Below are 21442 nucleotides of genomic sequence, written 5' to 3' on the forward strand. Positions count from 1 at the left end.
TTTTTCCTTTAATACATATTTTATCTTTTTCTTGTCTTTTATCCTCCTACTGCAACAGATTCTTCAAACAAGCTGCACTCTGGAGTGTGCTCAATCAGGCGTGCTTTTCTTAGGTGGTGAGCAGGATGTGCAGTCAGGTCCATACACAGCTGGTGCGACTTCATGAGCACATCTGAAGAACTGATTTCCTGGACACGTTTTTAAAGGTGTCTTCTCTTGACCTGTAATCTGAAGATTGATTTTGCTGCGAGAAAGGGCTGAATTGCAGGTCAATACCTCTTTTTTAAAAAGAACCTTCTCACTTTAATTAATTGTCCTTACAGAGTCCTAAATTACAGCTGAGGGATAGGTGATAAGAAATTAGTGAAAGCGCAGAGCGTAGGGAAGAGGTGAGTCCCAACAAGATTGTGGAGTGTAGGGAGAGGAGGATTTGGGAAATGGACTGAGAGGAAGCAACGTCCTGGGTGGTAGCAAAGGGATGATTTGCTGTCTGTCTACCTGTCGGTCTATTCATTTGACAGCTCTGTCTCTAGGGCATTTTTTTTTCAGTGGTGCTGGGCACAGGTCCCACCATCACCTTATCTGATAAGGCAGAGGGCTACTGGAAGGAGGTCGGGCTTTGCAATCACATGATCATGCTGGCCACTCAGGTCTATCATTGCCCACCTTGGCTTCCTTCTCTGATAAATGGGGGTCAGAGTTCCTACTGCATAAGGAAGCTACTTGGCTCTATGGCAAGCAGGGGCTGTGGATGGGCCAGGGAGAAGGCTGGGAGATAAGCCAGGTCACATCCAAACCCTGCCCGGCGTCCTGCCTCCTCCCTGAGCTCCCTGGGGCACAGTGAGCTTCTCCTACCAGATAGCGGGGGTCCGCAGGGGCTTCAGAAGTCACTATAGTGGCCCTCTTCCACGCAGCCTTCATGCATCCTTTCTGCTTCTCTGTTTCCTTCATTTCCCTTCCTTCAGGGAGCGTTGGGTAGTGAAGTGCCAAGAGTGGAGATCTCTGAAATCAGACAGCCACCATCCAGCTCCGCCTGGCTTCGCGAGCTTATGGAAGGCGTGCATTTAACAGAAGACACGCATGGCGAAGCATGCTAGGAGTTCTGTAAACCACGTGGGAAAACTAGGCGGGGGTCATCAGCCACCGGAAGCTAGACTGGAAGGTCAGCAAAGATTTCTCTGAGGATGAGACATTCTGAGCCTGAAAAGACAGGAATCAACCAGGACAAAAAGAGGCAGGGAAGAGGACTGGGAAGAGTTCCACGGGGAGAGAAGAGCTTGCACAAGTCCCCAAGAAGGGAAGAGGCCGGTGTGCAGAAGGCTGAAGGCCTAGCCAAGCCGGGCTGGCAGAAAGGAAAGTGCCAGAGATGACGTTGGAGACGAAGGGAGCAGAGAGAACGTGAGGGTTCGTAGACACAGGAGAAGTTGGTGTCTTATCAAAAGGGCAAGGCGAAGCCCTTCGTGGGTGATGACTTCCTCCTTTTCCTGTTTTTCGTTTTGTTTTTGTTTTTAAAGAGACAGAGCCTTGCTCTGTTGCTCGGGCCATAGAGCAGAGGTACAATTATGGCTCACCGCAGCCTTGAACTCCTGGGTTCAAGCAATCCTCCTGCCTCAGCCTCCTGAGTAGCTGGGACTACAAGCACATGCTACCGTGGCCGAATAATTTTTACAAATGTAGAGATGGAGTCTTACTATGATGCCCAAGCTGGTCTCCAGCCCCTGGCCTCAAGCCATCCTCCCACCTCGGCCTCCCAAAGTGCTGGGATGACATGTGTGAGCCACCTTGCCTGGCCTCTTGAGACTTTAGTGCATGAAAGTTTATGGTTTCTACAAATCAAGACTCTTTATAACAAAAGACTATTGTGAAGATCAAAATCCCAAACTGCCTTTCTCTGCTCTGGTATCTAGGCACCCCTTCCCTGGGTGCCCGGAGTGGCAGGTGTCAGGGACTCACGGGACTCATGGAAACGTGTGTAGGGAGTGGGGAGCGCAGTGGTTGAGTTTTCAGAACACAGTCCTCATTGGCTACCAAAGCGTTTCACCCGAGATGGACTCTTAGTACCATTTAACCCTGAAGCCTCCCGCCCAGCAGATCTTTAAAATGTTATATTAACAGGAACCTGAGTGAACCAAGCTACCACACGGGCATGCCCTTGCCAATGTTGACACCAGTGATGGCCTCGCCATCTTTCCAAATACTCATTAAGAAGCGCTTCCTTTAGGGGGGCACAAATTGCCTACTGGTTTTAACCGGGACATGGAAAGTCCAAAGGTGATGGTGCCTTCTCACGCTTGCACAGATGAGATTCAGGCCATCAGCCCTTTGGCTGGTCTCAGCTTGCCAAGAAACATGGCTTTTGGAACACACCAGCCACCCCAGATAAGCTAAGTCAGGACTCCTGATCCAGTCCAATGCAGGCAGCTGTGTGCTCCTCGAAGGCAGCGGCGAGGTCTGTCTTCCCCCTCATGTAATTCCCCAGTGCTGAGTATGGGGCCTGGGTAGACAGAGTACTCAGGTACATCTGGGGAAGGTGCCAGCCACACGTCCTGATGTAGATGGGGGTTGTGGCAGAGTTAGGGGTAGTTTCAAAATAAAAGAAGAAAAATGATCTCTGTCTTTCATTCAAAAGGCCTGATTTCTAGTTGAATTTCTGCCTTTAACTTGCAAAGTGGCCCTTGGAACATTATTTTTTCTCCCTGGGTCTCCGTTTTCTTATCTGAACTCACTCAGCTCTAAGCCCTAAATGAGCTTCCATTTCTAACATTCTATTGCTCCCTGACAGACGGAGCTCTAATCTCAAGAGAGATCAGATTGTCACCAACAATCTGGCACCAGATTTCTTGGGAGGAGCAGTAGAGGTGGAGCAGGGAACCTGGATGGGAAGACCACAGTAAGAGAGTCACACTGGGGACATTTACACACTTTAAAAATACTGCAGCTCTGGTGAAATGCAGTAGAAGCGAGAGATCCCTTTGAAGGAAGATGGTGTCGGTTCCTTAGATGCTTGCAGGAAAATATTCGGGTGCAAACCTAAGGGACTTGCCCTTCATTTTCAGGTGGCTTACATGGCCCAGAAACCAGGATCCCAAGGTGTGGCCTAGAACCAGGGGCCAGCAGAGCAATGAGAGGGATTTTCCTGCTGACACCGGCCCAAGGGTAAAATGGTTTCAATGGCATGCGGTATGTTCTATGAGTCTCTCTAGACTCTAAGGAATGAGGTCCCAAGGTCATGTGGGGTTTTAATCTTTTCCCTTACCCTATATATATATATATTTTTTTTTTTGAGACAGAGTTTCGCTCTTGTTACCCAGGCTGGAGTGCAGTGGCGCGATCTTTGCTCACCGCAACCTCCGCCTCCCAGATTCAAGCAATTCTCCTGCCTCAGCCTCCCGAGTAGCTGGGACTACAGGCGCGCGCCACCATGCCCAGCTAATTTTTGTATTTTTAGTAGAGACGGGGTTTCACCACGTTGACCAGGATGGTCTTGATCTCTTGACCTCGTGATCCACCCGCCTCAGCCTCCCAAAGTGCTGGGATTATAGGCGTGAGCCACTGCGCCTGCCCTATATTCTAAAAAAAAGCGAAATGTCAGAGGAAAGGATGGGGAGACCAGGCAAGTGTCCTCTCTCTTGCAATGTCTCTCTTTCCTGTACCTTACTGAAGCCTTTATGGGCTGTGCACAGGCTCACCTGATCCGATTGAGGAAACATCTATTGAACGGGGCCACAACTCAGATGTGCATGAAAGCAACACAACTTGTTGTTTCTATAGCTAAACTTAGTTTATGTCTCCACCTCTCATCCCTACAGCAGCTGAAACTTAACCTTGGTAACTGAGTAAACACAGTCTTTGCATGAGTTTTCCCCTCCCCTCTGTAGGGAGGTTACAGAAAACCTCCAAGAAGCTCATGCATTGAGTCTAGATTGGAGCACTGTAATCTGTGAATGTTGTCATCTGCTGAGTGACCTCTATGGTCCCGCTGACCTCTGGTCTTAGCAACCTTGATACTTTCTTGGGGTGTCTGCAGGTGAGAACACAGGAAACTTAAAGGGGGCTCTTTTGCCCAGTGTGGGCCTGCAGGAAACATGGGCTGGGGGCTCTGGTACCTTGATTATACTCCACCACAGCTCTGAGGCTGGCATGCCCTGTTGGTGCCAGAGACTCCCAGGAGACTTGCTGCTTCCCTGGGCTCCGCCGGAAGTGTGGGGCAGGTTCCCCAGGCACGCATGGCCTGGGGTCCATCTAGGGCTTCAGTTACTTACTCTTAAGGAACTCAGCCTAGCGGATATTGATGCAGGGCAGATGAGCCCCAAAGTTGGGCTTAGCCTGTGAGGAGCCTTGGCTGCATCCAGGAAAGAATTCAAGAGCAAGCTAGCAACAGGATAGAAGAAAACACTTTACTGAAGCAGGAGTGTGGCAGCTCCTTGACTGCCCCTGCAGAGCAGGGCTACCCCACAAGCAGGGCGCTTAGAGTAGCAGCTCAGGGCAGTTTTGCAGTCATATTTATACTCATTTTTAATTACCTGTAGCTTAATAGGGGGGTGTTATGTGGAAATTTCTAGAAAAAGGAAATTTCTAGAAATTTCTAGAAAAATTTCTACTTGTGGGTCATTGGGTAATTGCCACAGAAAGGCGTAGTACCTCCTGGTTGTTGCCAGGGCAATGGAAAACTGATATGGCACACTTGTGGGTGTGTCTTATAGAAAGCTGCTTCTGCCCAGGCCCTATTTTAGCCAGTTCTTAATTTGGTCCAGTGTCTGGGCCTCGCCTCTAGAGTCGAGTCACACTCTGCCTCAGTATGACAGAGCCCTTGGTGAGCGCCTTCAACCCCACCACTCACTGCCTTCCACCCTGAATGCCTGTCCTTCTCCAGCTGCAAGGGTCTCTATCTGTTTTGAAGGATGGAGATGGGAACAAGGAGGGAAAACAGGCTCTGAGAGCTTCTTGTTATGTTTTCCCACGTTTATTGCTGTGGCATAAACATGTTCCTGAGCTTCCTTCTCTGAAGCCAGCATTCGTCTGTTCTGGAGGTCTTCACTTTGCCCTTCACTCTGCTCCGGGAGGCTCACTGCATGGGTTTTATCCATGGCTCCCTTGCCTCCTGGATCCTGGCTGAGTTTAAGGCAAGAACATTGAGTGGGGCACTTCCTTCCCCGGCTCCATCCCTGCTGGGTCCCCGGCTGAACGCCACAGCTCCTGCCAAGCAGTCCTCTCTGCCAGGCTTTCTAGTACGGTTTGGAACTGTGTCCCCATCCAAACCCTGTGTTGAAATGTGATTCCCACTGCTGGGAAGTGGGGGCTGGTAGGAGGTGATTGATCATGGTGGTGGTGTCTTAATTAATGGTTTAGTGCCATCCCCTTGGAGCTGTCCTGGTGATAGTGAGTGACTTCCCAGGTGATCTGGCTGTTTAAAAGTGTGTGGCACCTACTCCCTCCCTCTCTTGCTCCTGCTTTTGCCAGATGATGCTCTTCCTCCTGGTTCACCTTCCACTGGCTTCCTGGGGCCTCCTCAGAGGCAGATGCCACTCCACTTCCTGTACAGCCTGCAGAACCATGAACCCATGGAACCCCTTTTTTTTTATAAATTACCCAGCCTCAGGTATTTCTTTATAGAAGTGTAAGGACAGCCTAACACACATTCTCTTCCCTTTCACTCCTCTGGCCTAGGGCATCCTGCTGCCATTGCCATGTGTCTCCCTACACATTACCCACACCTCTGTAAATAGCCCCTTAACTCATTGAACGCTCCTCAGTTTTAGCCTGCTGCGTGTCTGTTTCCGGAAGGGCCGCTGGTGACCCCCAGCCATTGGTTTCAACCGTCTGATTAAAAGTCAAGAGGTGAGAACTCACTTTTTTTCTCTTTGCCTTTCTGCATCAATAATCCTTCCCTAAGGTAATAATAATTAAAAAAAAAAAAAACTCTGGTCTAGTTTATATCAGAAAATTAGTAGAGAGAATGGAAGATGAAAAAGAAGGCAAAAATAACAAGGGGATTACCAGTCAAAAAAAAAAAGCATCAGTGAACACTTAAAATTATTCTGTTACTATCCAATTCTTTGTTGTTATTTTGACTTTTTAAAAAATTATTAGGCCGGGCGCAGTGGCTCAAGCCTGTAATCCCAGCACTTTGGGAGGCCGAGGCGGGTGGATCACGAGGTCAAGAGATCAAGACCATCCTGGTCAACACGGTGAAACCCCGTCTCTACTAAAAATACAAAAAATTAGCTGCGCATGGTGGTGCGTGCCTGTAATCCCAGCTACTCAGGAGGCTGAGGCAGGAGAATTGCCTGAACCCAGGAGGCGGAGGTTGCAGTGAGCCGAGATCACGCCATTGCACTCCAGCCTGGGTAACAAGAGCGAAAAAAAAATATTATTATTGGTAAGTGGGACAAGTTAGCTTGGGAAGAACAGGGGTCTTTTACCTTATCCAAGAAGCCGTGATCATCAAAAAAGAATGTGTAAGAAACACTGATCTTGTACAGCGCTCATGTTTTCTAGTTGAGAAAACATAACTCTAGAAAGGGAGAATTGAATTTACCTATTTAGTGAATTAACGTTTCCCCCAAATAGTTCCTGAACTCAGGCTCTGTACCAAATGCTAGAGATGTAAAATTAACAAGTCTCTACCCTTGAGGAGCTCCTAAAGTCATGGAAGATGAAATTTATAGATATAATATGTAATCACCCACAGTCTTTGCTTGGTAGACCTGCTACGTGCTGGGCTCTATGCTAGGAGCAAATCAGCCGTAATCTATGCTGGCTTGCTGCCCAGTGAAGACACAGACATTGGACAAACTATCCCAACAAAGATGTGAAAGATTTTAACTCTAATCCAAGTCTATTGCAAGGAGGAGTGGAGGACTTAGGAAAAGGACAGTGTGTGCGAAGGCCTGGTGGCAGGAGGGGTCCTGGTGCATCTGAGCGGCTGCAATGCGAGTGATGAGAGGTCGCTCTAGGAGGAAGATTGGGGACAGATTCTGCAGGTCTGCTGGGTCTTGTGAGTAGCCCTAGAGTGTGGTCAGAATCCACACAGTGACGTACAATGCACAGAGGGAGCAGCACGAAGAGTGACCCCACCTGGAGGATCAGGGAAAGGCCCGTGGACAGGGATCTGGGTTTAAAGGACGCCTTGTCTCTCTCTCAGCCTGGTGTGGGGAAAAGCATATGAAGGGCAGGATCAGAACATGTTCAGAAAAGTTCCTGTGGCTGGAGGGCCAGGAGGTGGCGATGGAAGGTGAGGTTACAATCGGGGTCAGATCCTGAGAGCTCTCTAGACCAAGCAAGAGCAACCTGAGAAAAAGGATCCATCAGCTTCTCAAAAAAAGCACTTAGCCCATGAGTGCCAGGGCAGGTCTAGAGTTCAGGTCCAAGGGAGTAGCTTGTCCAACATCTTCTCTTTAAGGGCAGACTGAGACCCCTGCCCGCTCTGACATCCTCTGACTCTCAAATGAGATTTGCAGACTCAACCACTGCAGCCTCGGAGGCTGAGGAAGATGTAAGATGTGGCGTACACACTTGGTGGCTTCAATAACAGAAGTGTGTTCTCTCACAGCTCTGGACACCAGAAGCTGGATGTTGGCAGGGCCATGCTCCCTCCCAAGGATCGAGAAAAGACCTCTTCCTTCTTCTCTCCGATTCTCATGGCTTCAGATGCTCCCTGGCTTGGGCGGCTTCTCTCTAGTCTCTGCCTCCACCTTCAATGGCCCTCACCTCTTCTCTCTGTGTCTGTTATCCTTGGATTTATGGCCCATAAATTAAACCAAGATGATCTGCTTCTTTTGAGACCCTTAATTCAGTTACACCTGTGAAGAATTTTTTTTTTTGCAAGTAGGATCACACCCGCGGGCTCTAGAGATTAGGATGTGGACATATTAAGGGCCATGATTAACCCACTAGCAGCCTTGGCGTCTACCACTAGATTTGTTCTGCACAGCTGCTCACAACAGTCTGATAGTCTCATAGGACTTTCTAGTGTTTTAAACTTTTTTTTTTTTTGAGATGGAGTCTGGCTCTGTCACCCAGGCTGGACCACAGTGGCATGATCTTGGCTCACTGCAGCCTCCATCTCCCGGGTTCAGGTGATTCTCCTGCCTCAGTCCCCCAAGCAGCTGGGATTACAGGCACATGCGACCACACCTAGCTAACTTTTGTATTTTTTAGTAGAGACAGGGTTTCAGCATGCTGACTAGGCTGGTCTCGAACTCCCGACCTCAAGCCTGCCCACCTCAACCTCCCAAAGTGCTGTTAAACTGTTTTTAAGATCTTTGTTTATGCCAAAGCAAAATGAGAAAAAGGCAATTCTCCACACTGGCAAAATTGTTACTACAAGATTTTCACTTGGTTTTACTCCACACCCAAGTCCTGGGCCCCTGTACACAGGTTGTGGAGGTCTGGCCAGCGCTGATTTTCATCCAGTCTCAATAACAAAGGCTGTGTCACCTCTGTAACCAAATGCAAGAAGACAAGAGGCAGGAAGCCTCATGAACTCACTGAGATCCCAAGGCGCCTTGGCGTCCATTCAGGAATGAGAGTCTCAGCAAATGCTTGTTTTCTGTGGGGCTTGAACGCATGAACTCTGCTCAGTGAGGCCTCCCTCCCTTACCCAGCACTCCATGGTTATCTGATGCCTTTGCTCACAATACCTGGTTCTGAAAAATCAAATTAAATATAAAGTCTCTCTGCCACTGAGCAGTTCATTGGAACCCTCCTAATAAAAATTCTTTACAATGTACCACTTGGTGGAATTCTGTGTAATTCTAGACAAGAAAAATTATTTCAGAAATATGTTCCTGTATTCAATGGTGTAATGAATCCAATTCTTCTTATCACTCAGCACCGAGATTGCGGGTGTGACTGCGTGTTAAAGACAGCTTGTTAAGGGGACGCCTTAGCTATCCCTGCAGCATGCCCAGCCACCAGTCCACATGGGAGCCGCCTTATCTCCTTTCTACGGCTACGATTGTGGAAGAGAAAGATAATGAGGTTTCTGTTGTTTTTTAAAAATCATGTCACAAAAGGTAAATAGAAACGTAAGCCCCAAAAGACATTTCTCCATGAACACAACTTCTGAAAATATTTTGTACAAAGAAGTCCATCATGCTACCTTCTCCAAAACCCTCGCAGAAGAAAACCATGTGGAAATTCGTCTAAAAATAAAGTTGGAGTGTTCCTTGTGGCTTGTTCAAGACATGGTTGTCCTTGAAAACTCTTCAGACTCCCCACCCAGACTGCTGGGGAGCTGTGAAGGCCGGTCTGAATCACTCAGGTTCACGTGAGACCCTATTTGAAAAGGAGTGTTGTTTCATTCTGCAGATCTTAACACTGCACAGAACCATTAAACGTGGCTCTAGAAACAGGGCCTGCTGATCCAACTTCAATGAACTGATAAAAATGACTATAATTAGCAGCACTAGTTTTTATATTTCACGTGAAAACCACGTATTTGCTTGTGTAAGTTAAACATACTCATTACAATGTTATTTTCCCCTTCTACAGAGAGCGCACTTTTGCCTAATCAAGGCTGAGTTTTTAGTGCTTGGGATTTTCATGTGCATGGATTCGTATGTTTCACAGGTTCCTAAATGCCACAAGTCAGAGGCCAGAGCACTTGAAATGTGAACTGAGCTCACGGAATCACCACTGTCAATCGGGACGTTCCAACGTGTTTTCCTGACACATCTGTGTCAATCGTCATTGGTACAATTAAAACTATTTTAAATCTAAGTTCCCTTCCTTAGACTTTTTTCATCAGTGCCAATCACAAAAGAGCCATTGAAGCATGATTCAAATTTTCGAGCATGTGAGGGCCAGGGAAGTGTCTCAAAGCTGGTGTGAGCTGCTCAGGCGTGGGAGCTGGGGGCAGAGTGTGCAAGAGCACTGCCTGTGAGCAGCGTACCCTCACGGGCTCTGCGGTTCCAGCCTTTCCTGCAGAGCTGAGTCAGACAGACAGTGCTACGCAGGAGCTCCTTCTCACAGTAGAACTTTGCCGAAAGATACTCATAAGCTGGAATTGCCAGAGGCACTTTTTGGCTTGGAACATCACGCAATGTTCGGATGATCATTTGCACATCAGAATCTATGTTGTGGAACGGCCAAGATAAGAGAGGCAGATTCAGCAAGTGGAATTCTCACTTTGATTCGTAAGCACTTGGCCTTTAACACAGAACCTCTCTTCGTCCAAATTCTGCTTCCCTTTGACTCCCTGATCAAGTGACAGGCCATGCATCCTCCCCTCTGCCCATCAAACCACAAAGAACCTGTTCAGTCCTGACTTTCTCTGCATTCCCCAAATCTGGCCCAAACCTTTGGGTCAGAACTTTCCCGTGCTACACCTGCTTTCTAGCTCCCTTGCTTTCCATTCCTTCCCTTGGTGCTATGATCTTAGTTAGATGCTTCTTTTTTTATTAAAACAAAAGGCCACCCTCACACCTCAGCATCCTTCATCATCTCCGCACTCCCTGCCAGAGCCTGTCCAGCTTCCTGGGGGTTATCCATGTCTTTGAAGCATCTGGCTTCAGCCTCCTTCCCCTGCCTCCCTCCTGCACCCCTCCACCAACACGCCGTGCCATTTCTCATATGATCGTGGCCGTCTCTGAGCTCCAAGAAATGCAAGACCTGTGAACATGTGAGCACAACCCCAGATATTTCCAACTACCACAAATCAAGCAGGTGCTTTGTTAACCTGACAACGGCCATGGACGAAGTTCCGGGGCACAGAAGTTACACCCTCCTGTCTCTGTGGCAGATAGGAGCTGCTGTTAAAGTGTGTGCTAATCATTGAAATGTGTCCTCTTCATTCTGAGAAGCATTTTTTTCTTTTTTTAAAATTTATTTTGTATTTCAATAGGTTTTTAGAAAGCAAGTGGTGTGTGGTAATATGAATAATTTCTTTAGTGGTGATATCTGAGATTTTGGTTCGCCCATCACCCAAGCAGTGTACACTGTACCCAGTGTATAGTCTTTTACCCCTCACCCTCTCCCACCCTTTCCCCCGAGTCGACAAAGTCCAATGTATCGTTCTTATGCCTTTGTAGCCCTCATAGCTTAGCTCCCACTTGTGAGAACATAACGATGTTTGCTTTTCCAGTCCTGAGTTAATACACTAAGAATAATAGTTCCCGATTCCATCCAGGTTGCTGTGAATGCCATTATTTCATTCCTTTTTATGGCTGAGTAGTACTCCATGGGGGGTGTGTGTGTGTGTGTGTGTGTGTGTGTGTGTGTGTGTGTTTTCTTTATCCACTTGTTGATGGATGGGCATTTGGGCTGGTTCCACATATTTGCAATTGCAAACTGTGCTCTCAGCGTCATTTTCATGCAGATTCGTGGGGTCCTGCTAGCTGCCCAGGAGACATGCTTCGCTTCTCGTCTAAACTCAACTCTCCTTCCAGCTGACTTTTTGCACATTGGAGGAACCACTGAGTGTGCATGTCAGAAAGTCTGCTCCATGGAATGCCAGTTCAGCTGCAGGCCAAAGACTGTTTATTGAGCAAGGACTGTTCACTGCTCTCTCTTTGTAATAAGAGGCTCCTGGTTTGGTTTTCTCTAGGAGTCCTCAAATCCTTAAATCAGGTTTTAAAGGGTAGGTAGGAGGGCATCAGAGCATGTAAACGTCCCCAAACTCAGTGTTCTTGGAATTGTATTTTCAAGTTTTCTTTAAAGCAGCATTCGCACTGTTTTTCTGCCGAGCTTATTTTGAAATACACCATCTTAGAGTTTTCTGTTGTCATTCCTGTGGGCAACTGCAGACTAAAACCCTGCCATGAAAAGTCATTCCCACAACATTTACTTTTCTGTTTCCTGGATGAGGTTTTCAAGTGGGACATCTGGCTATTTGCTGTCTGTATTAATTTTCTGGGCTGCCATAACCAAGTCCCGCAGTCTGGATGCTTAAACAACAGAAATTAATTTTCTCACCGTTTTGGAGGCTGGAAGTTGCAGATAAAGATGTTGGCAAGTTGGTTTCTTCTGAGGCTGCTCTTCTGGAGTTGTAGACAGCCATCTTCTCCCTGTGGGCTTCTCCCTGTGTGTGTCGTGTCCAAAATTTCTCTTCCTATAAAGACGCCAGTCATAATGGATTAGGGCCCACCCTAGTAACCTCATTTCAGCTTACCTCTTTAAAGACCCTGTCTCGGCCGGGCGCGGTGGCTCACGCCTGTAATCCCAGCACTTTGGGAGGCCGAGGCGGGTGGATCACGAGGTCAAGAGATCAAGACCATCCTGGTCAACATGGTGAAACCCCGTCTCTACTAAAACTACAAAAAATTAGCTGGGCATGGTGGTGCGTGCCTGTAATCCCAGCTACTCAGGAGGCTGAGGCAGGAGAATTGCCTGAACCCAGGAGGCGGAGGTTGCGGTGAGCCGAGATCGCGCCATTGCACTCCAGCCTGGGTAACAAGAGCAAAACTCCATCTCAAAAAAAAAAAAAAAAAAAAAGACCCTGTCTCCCGATACAGTCACACTTTGAGGTCCTGGGGGTTAGGATTTTAGTATATGAGTTTTGGGGTATAGCCCTTAACACTGCCAGAGCTTGAAAGCTGGATTTGCAGAAGGGTGATTGTAAGTGATGGCAATATCAGACAGAGCCAAGGATACAGAACATTTGGGCTAGTCCCTAAAGAGAGGGGGAACATCCCCTGTGATGGTACAGGAGGGAACCACCCTTTGTAGTAAGAAGGGTGGGGAGTGAAGGGAAGATGTGGGAAAGGCATCCTCGGCCAGGAGCTGGCCCCATCTTGGTGTACTTGGTACCCGGGCAGAGGGCATGCCATGTACGGCACATGGACACTCTTGTTTAATTATCCAGCAACTCTAAGAGGTAGGTACTAGTATAACCATGACTTTGCCACCCCGGTTGTTGAGGCTCAGAAGAGTTTAGTTTCAGAATTTGCTGAAGGCTACAAGTGATTACGTGGTACACTTGGGCTTCGAACCTAGGCAGGTTTACACCAAAGCCAATATCACGAGCATATCTCAGTGTGCCTAGAAACTTACCAGCTGCACACCTTTATAAAAGTCATATTTCTAGGCCTTGATTCTCATCTGAAAAATGGGACTAATGAAACAGATGTCCCCTATGTCACTGAGGTATTGGAAGTCTCTTTGCAACCTCAGTAAGAAAAGCCAGAACCACTAAGGAGAAATAAGAGAGACTACGGTGATCTTCCTAAAATACTCTTAGACTTTAGGTTCCCCCCAGGACCATGATCAGTTCATTCATTCATTCATTCGCTTATTCAATGATTCAGTGTATACTAAACATCTCCTCTGTATAATAATAATACCAATCATAGTAGCTAACATTTGCCAGAGATAACAAGGGTCAGGACATTTCCCTGATGCTTTCTCATTTGTTATCCATCAAATGTTTGCAAACCCATGCTAAGAATAATGGCGAGAAAGAAAGAATTTATTCCAGGAGCTGAGCATTCAGTGCCCCAGGGAGAGAATTCTAGAAGACCCTTTTCGTCCTCATGTCTTTTTGTCATCACCCGAGAAGCTTATGAAGAATGAAGGCAAGGCACTTTGAGCACAAAATGGGATTAGCAAGGCTACGAAGTGAACAACATGAAAAATGAAAGAAGGTGGGCTGGGGTGGCAGAGGCAAGAGGAGAGAGGGAGGAAAAGAGAGAGAGAGAGAGAGAGAGACCCAGAGAGAGAGAGAGAGAGAAGAGATGGTTGGGGTAAGTTTAAAGGCAGAAATGCCAAACCTCACACTTGGATTATTTGCTGTGAGTGCAATATCAGCCCAAGAATTGTTCTGAACCTCCAGGAAAGTCTACCGTGCACAGCTGTGAGGCCGTAGTATTTTGGGCAGCCACCACTGTGCAAAAGAACTGGGCTGATGCTCAGCAAGGCAATTTCGTGTGAAAAAGTAAAACTAGCAAAAAAAAGCATGATGCAAAAGAAAAGGATATAAACCAAAGAAGCCAGCGGTAACTATGAGAACTAAAATTCCTCCCGGAATCCTTGCAGATACTGGAATTTCCACGCACCTGGGAAGAGGTTACACCACCTTCTATTTGATGACAAAAGAAGAGACTGATTTTAAGAGATATTTGGGTTGTTCTCTTGGAAGATCTTTCAAGGCCTTTCAAAGGATCCATATCTCAAAAATAAGATTCGAGCCTAAACGAGAAAACAAATCACCATGTGTGTTGGCTTCCTGAGCGATTAGATGGTCCTTTTGCATTTGGAATCTGCAGACTCGATCTTTTTTTTTTATTATTATTATTTTATTTTTGAGACAGAGTCTTGCTCTCTCACCAGGCGCTAGGCTGCAGTGCAGTGGCGCAATCTTGGCTCACCGCAACCTCCGCCTCCCGGATTCAAGCAACTCTCCTGCCTCAGCCTCCCGAGTAGCTAGGACTACAGGTACGCACCACCATGCCGGCTAATTTTTGTATTTTTTTTAATAGAGACAGGGTTTCACCATGTTGGCCAGGATAGTCTCGATCTCTTGATCTCGTGATCCGCCTGCCTCAGCCTCCCAAAGTGCTGGGATTACAGGCGTGAGCCACCGTGCCCAGCCTAGACTTGATCTTTGAGTCTCAAGCCAGAAGAGACCTTGGGTGTTGGGATAGAAACAGAAGATGCTTCTCCCTTCCCAGGGGACACAATCTTGGTTGTGTGAGTGGCTTTGAAGGATGCCAGAACCTGTGGAGGACAAATACCACACAGGAAGTGAATGCTGGCCCACGGCAGGGAGGGTGAGTAGAACCCGGCATTCGTAACTCTGAAGAGCGCTGACAAATGCTTCCGGTACTGCTGTTGCAGCAGCTCTCTTGGAATACTCTGGAGTCACAGAGCTACTTAGGTTCTTACTGAGAGACTCAAAATCAGTGGGAAGGCCAGGTCCACAGAGAATCATCTCAGAGTGCTAAATAGGGGGCATTCCAGGCAACATGAATAAATCCCTAAGTTCAAAGTTTCAGGATGTCGTAAGAAAACACATAGTCAAAAATACATATATGATCTGGCTGGGTACAGTGGCTCGTGCCTGAAATCCCAGCAGTTTGGGAGGCCAAGGAGGGTGGATCACCTGAGGTCAAGAGTTTGAGACCAGCCTGACCAACATGGTGAAACCCCATCTCTACTAAAAATGCAAAAATTAGCCAGGCCTTTTGGCAGGTACCTGTAATCCCAGCTACTTGGGAAACTGTGGCGGAAAAATCACTTTTACCTGGCAGGTGGAGGTTGCAGGGAGCCAAGGTCATGCCACTGCACTCCAGCCTGGGCAACAGAGTGAGACTCCATTAAAAAATATATATGTGTGTGTGTGTGTGTGTGCGTGTGTGTGTGTGTGTGTGTGTGTAGCTGTATAATCAAAGTGTTCAATCATATAGGAAACTTCATTTGAAAAGCAGATTCCACAAAGAAAAGAATTTCCTGGCTTTGGTGGATGTGGCAGGAATAACGTACATAGCAACATGTTTTTATGGATCAGAGTTTCCAAAACCTAAATCAAAAACAGAAAGTAGTGGATTATCTACCTCACTATCTGAAATACACATCACCTAGTTCTCTTCCTGAGAATATACGTAAATCACACACACACACACCCCCACACACACATACACTCATGTATCCTGATGGAATTTAATTTGTGAAATTTCATACACATTTTTCAAAGAACTCTGACATCCTTTGTCTTGGCTGGTTTCTACTGCAATCCTATTAAACAAATACAGATAACTTCATTATTCTCCAATGACAGAATAAGTGCACTCAAAGTCGAAAGAAATTAAGTGACCTTCCTATAAGATATTCCCCTCTCGGTTCTTTTAATAAATCTGTTAGGATTCTTTAGGTAGCAAATAGCATAAACGCAATTCACATTGGCTTACATACAGAGGGAAAAAAAATAAGCTTATGTTACTAAAGCCCATGGGTAGATCTTCTTGACCAAGAGGATAGCTCAGTCCGGGTTTGGAAAGGACATCATCAGATCTTAGTCTCCTTCTGTCTCTTGACTCTGATTTCCTTGACTTGTCTTCATTTTCAGGTAGCTCCTCTCCTCCGAGAAGCAAGAAGCCTACCGGCAGCTTCAGAATTCTCTCTCTTTCATCCGAGCAACCTCGGTAGAAACCATGTGCTGCTTTCCAACATAAAACATACTTTGCTTTAGAGAAGAATTTATAAATGAAGGCTTTTTTTTTCTCAAAGGCTTTTTGATGGATTAATACTGTCAATCATATAGTTGAATTTCTTTTTGTCTTCATTTGTCCATTCCACAGCCTGGCAGACATTACTAGTCAATCATGAAATGTTTTCTTGCTGGTTTCTTTCTTTTTTCCTTTGCTTTTTTTTTTTTTTTTTTTGAGACAGGGTCTCACTCTTGTAGCCCAGGCTGGAGTGCAGTGGCGCAATCTCTGCTCACTGCAACCTCCACCTCCTCCCCGGTTCAGGCGATTCTCCTGCCTCAGCCTCCCTTGGAGCTACGATTACCAGCACATGCCACCTTACCAGGCTAACTTTTTTTTTTATTAGTAGTAGAGATGGGGTTTCAGCATGTTGGCCAGGCTGGTCCTGTACTCCTGACTGCCACTGATCTGCCTACCTCAGCTTCCCCAAGTGCTGGGATTACAGCCGCGAGACACCGCGCCTGGCATATTTGCTGTTTTCAATCAATAAGATCTGGTGTGTGAGTTGAAACCTTAGACCTCCTGTAAGAAAGAACACACATCCAGGTGTCATTTTCTTCATCACACTCCTTTTTATTTCTTTTTAAAAATTCATGAGTCACCTGAATGTTTTTTTCCAGAAGTCTCTCTGGCTGTTGATAATAAGTATTTCCCTGATAAAACCTAAATGAACCAAGTAACAGTGAAGTGACTCACTGAAGCATATCTGTACTCTTCTTCACCCTCTCCTTGGCCCCATCCTCTCCCCAACAGACCAGGAGCTTAACCCTAAAATCCAGGAAACTTTCTGCAGAACCATTGAGCCCAGCCCATGCTGATTAAAGCAGGCACTCATGAGTATTCCCTGTAAGGGTGCCTTTTCAATGGCAGCCTGAGTATTCGCTGCCACCATATATCCAGCATAATCGCATTGGAAAAGATTGCATCAACAGACCCTAATTTGGGCATTGTAAGGGAAACACAAAGTCACGATATCACAGTAACGAATAACGCGGCAGAAATTACAGAAATGTGAGCATTGCAGTGGGAAAGAAAAGCCACACGCCCTCTTTACCCTCCCTCTCCCCTCTCCCTACCCCACACAGTGACCAATGGCAATGGTGAGTCTGTGGACAGTGGCAGCTCTGGTCTCCGGTCCTATCTTACCCACAAGCGGCATGTTGGTGGCCGTGGTAGGCTCTCAGCATGAGTGGCAACGAGACAGAGCCAGCAGGTACCCTACAGGCCATAGTGAGTTACTGCTGATTTAATCGGCTGGCAACCAGGAAGGTTTGCCACTGAGTTTGATGAGACAGCTTTCTATATGCAAGAGAGCCGTGGCACAAGGAAGCCTTTCTGCCAAGAGACCACGGCCTCCCTCAGTGTCTTGGCTATTTATGTCCAACACATTAAGAAGCTGTTTCCCAGAGGAAAATAAAGAAATCAAACCCAGCTGGGACCTGGTGAGAGCATCCTCTGTGTCCTGGGTGGGAGGGGTCCTGGCCAGGGCTGTAGGAGGCCAGTCTCTGCTCTCAAGTGCTTGAGATCCACGGCGAGCACTGGGCCCACAGTTATGCAGGTGGCAGGGAGAGTGACAGGGGGTGTCAGCAGGATCACAGAAGCAGGAGGCAACGCAGTGGAACTTGGCCCAGGGAACAAGGCTTCGTGTAGCTGAGTCTTGAGAAGTAAGTGGGATTTTGACAGGCCAGGGAGCTACACCGGGCAGGGAGATTGATGTCAGTGATGCCAAGGGACCTCTGTCTGGGGCGTGTTCTCAGGTGAAGAAACCAGGCTTCATTTCTGTAGTCAGGAGGAGCCTACAGTGATCAGAGGCATCGCTGTGAGAAGAGCATTTGTGAGGGCTCTGAGAACACTGTTTTGTGTTTATCACTTACTTCATCGCATCTTCCAGACCAACATGTGTGCTAAGTTGTAATTTATTTACTCACAACCTTCTCTAAGTGGGCGTCTATGCCTGTGCTGTGCTCTGTCCATGAGGTGGCCACGTGCTCTTTCCAAGACCACGTGGGCGTGAAGGGCCTTTGGGGCTCATGCTCCTTGCTCAGCTCCTGGCCCAGGGTAGATGCCTACAATTTTGTGTTGAATAAATAGCTCCATACCAGGTCTTCAGATCGTCGGTAAAACAATCAGACCCATCGCTTAAGTTTCTCTTCCGCGTCTTCTTACCCACACGCCAGGTGGGTTCAATAGCTTGGCAGGTGACCATAGTCAAGGCGGTTTAACAAAAGGATTTGATGCCTTGCAGCAAGTAAGGAGGACATCAGGGATAGTTCCCAAAGCAGTGCCTCCCAGAACAAAGGTGAAAGCCGGGCTTTTAGTGCTCTGGTGAGCTGAGTCATCAGATGTGGAGATGGAGTAAAGGCCGTCTCTGATCATGTTCCACACACCTCACATGTACAGAAAATGGTGAATGAACTCCTCCCTGGGCAGGGATTTTAGTATGCTAACAAGGGGAGTTCTCCAAAGTTCCTCTCCAAAGCAGGCACCTCTGGGTCAAACTCATTGTTGTTTTTCCAGAGCTGAGATTCTTCCTGGAACTTTTTGAAACAAGAACTCTGGGTGCAATCATCACCAGTGGGTGCTTATTCACAGTGCAAGCACAGAAACCTGGGGACCACGGGTTAGGCTCTTGCAAGACTTCCCTGAAAGATCGGACCTGGTCACTGACATTTGTCTGCATTTCCCCTTGACAAGAAAGTCCACTGTGTGACGAAACTGGTTTTCCAAGCCAGACTAGATATACAGTAGTTCCTGGAAGAGAGAGCTTAGGAGCCGCAGCTTGAATGATACTTCAGAGATCTCGTTGTGTTTGCCCTCCAGCCATCTATGCTCCCTCCTGCTGCTGCCAGCATCTCGATTTGCCTTGAAGAATCGTCCTCCTGTTGATCTCAGAGAATGTGGGTGTGGCGCCCAGCTCCTTGCTGCACACACCAGCTGGAGCAGTTGACAGCTGACTCAGGACGACAGCTATGCCGTCCTTGACCCTCGTGGCTGGTTCAGGAGCGGGCATGTTAAATAGGTCAGTCTACTATGGTCGAATCTCACACATTTTTCTACAAGAGAAGGAAGATTATCTTGTCTTAGAGACTACGCAGTAAGGCCTCTGGGGTGGACTCCCCAGGAGTGTGGTCAAGTCGAAAAAGTAGAACCAGGAGATGGAGGGGGCCAGGGTCTGATTAGAGCCAGGGAAAGGCTCCGGGTGGTTTGCCTAATATGACAGTTTCTTTTTTCTTTTTTTTTTTTTTTTTTTGAGACGGAGTTTCGCTCTTGTTACCCAGGCTGGAGTGCAATGGCGCGATCTCGGCTCACCGCAACCTCCGCCTCCTGGGTTCAGGCAATTCTCCTGCCTCAGCCTCCTGAGTAGCTGGGATTACAGGCACGCGCCACCATGCCCAGCTAATTTTTTGTATTTTTAGTAGAGATGGGGTTTCACCATGTTGACCAGGATGGTCTTGATCTCTTGACCTCGTGATCCACCCGCCTCGGCCTCCCAAAGTGCTGGGATTACAGGCATGAGCCACCGCGCCCGGCAAAGTAATGCAGACAGTTTGTAGGTAATGAGGAAGAGCCCTCCAGCTAGGCTGTAGCCCCAAACAAGCTACCTAGTTCCCAGAAGCATGGCAGACCAATGCGTCCTTCCAGAGTGGCCCTGGGGAGTACTAGAGCGGGATTCACTGAAGGAAGCACCGCGCCAAGAGACTTCCATCCGAAAGGTGCAGCCATGGCAGATTTGGCAAAAATAATTGGAAAAACAGTGTCATGCATCTCAAATTATTCCACATCTCTCCGTCTCTGTTGCCACCACAAGCATTCAGGCCACTGTTGCCTCACCCTGAAAGACTAAAACAGCCCTCCATTTTCATCCATATCCTCCTGTTGTCCATTCTCCACCGTGCATCCAGAATCATCTTTTTAAAATACACATTCTGTTAAGTGACCTTCCTGCTTAAGCTCCTCTGATGACTTCTCATTCAAATGAGAATAAAATCCAGATTTCTTACCAAGACTTGCTTGGCCCTAAAAGACCTGTCCCCGATCCCCTCTACCTCATCTCATGTGACTAAAATTCAGCCATAATGACCTTTATTTCGTTTTTCAAACACATCAAGCTCCTTTTGACCCCTCAGCCTTGTTCTTCTGCTCCCTGTCACCTGGAATATACTCTCTCATACCTTCCTCATAGCTGAATCCTCAACCTTCTGTCCCAGCTAAAATGCCACCTCCTCAGAGAGTTTTTCTCTTGCCACCATATCTTCTCCACCTCAGTCAGTTTTTAACCTAGGTAACCCTGATAATTTACTTCGTGACATTCAAACATGTATCTATAGTGGCTCTAAATAACTGAAAGTCAGTTACGCAAGGGCAGGGACCTTGTCCATCCTTGTCCACGGCGGTTTTTCGAGGTCCTAGGATGAGTGCCATGTTCCGTATTCCGTTAGGATTTGTTAGATGAATGTCTGGATGTCTGGATGGCTGGATGGATAAATAAATGGTGATTGTCCATGGCAATGCAGTTCCTAGATGCTACTGAAAGCAGCCACCCTCAACCAGAAGCACTGGACTTAGGAAATTTTGAAACCAAAAAAATCTCCAGCTCTTAGAGCCACAGAGCACTTGGCAAGAAACAGGTTTCTCAGCACAGACTACCCATCAAGTGTAGAAGCCGATGATTCAGATGAGAGCCAGCATCTTTCATTGCAATGAGATTAAATTTGCTAGTAGGATCAAGTGCCAGTCACCCTAGTTTCTCCCTTCTGCTTGCATTGAGATGATGACTGACTTTCAAATTGCCACGATGTGCACACCCCGTCTTATTCTGCTTCACATGGGAGGGGTCATGTGCTGGTGGTATGACAGGATTTGACGGAGGTACGTCTCACACGAGTATGAAACCCAGTATCACACTTATAAAATACAGAGGGATCAACCTATTGTATTTTGGAAGGAGGGGAATAACTTTGGGAATCAGTAGAAACCCAGTGTGTGCTTCAACTGTCTGTGAGCACTTATTTTCCTCACTCCAAGAATGACCCATTCTGGAATAATCTGAACACATTTAGCTGTGCACTTCACCTGGCAGACACCAGACAGCCATGCAGTTCAGACTTCTGACACAAGATGAAAGTGGTTCTGAGACCTAGTTCCTTCCAGCAGTGACACTCCCCGACATCATCAATCACTCAGACCCAGAGAGTGGGCAGAGAACTTTGGACTAAGGTCTTCGGCAGCCCTTTAGCTGATGAATGTGTCTGTGGGTTCAGAGACATTTTCCATGTGTTCTTTTTTTTTTTTAATCAAAG

At 47.2% G+C, this 21442-nt stretch overlaps 1 non-coding gene across 1 annotated transcript; it reads right to left on the reverse strand.

Annotated features, from left to right (window-relative positions):
* Positions 1 to 20966: 20966 nt before the first annotated feature.
* LOC116530980 lies at positions 20967 to 21066 on the reverse strand. The gene has a single exon (XR_004260204.1). It is a non-coding gene; the product is annotated as a small nucleolar RNA U13 (small nucleolar RNA).
* Between the last annotated feature and the right edge of the window lie 376 nt (positions 21067 to 21442).

Source organism: Sapajus apella, unplaced genomic scaffold (genome assembly GCF_009761245.1).
Source record: "Sapajus apella isolate SASKATOON/1434 unplaced genomic scaffold, GSC_monkey_1.0 scaffold68, whole genome shotgun sequence".
Lineage (NCBI taxonomy): Eukaryota > Metazoa > Chordata > Mammalia > Primates > Cebidae > Sapajus > Sapajus apella.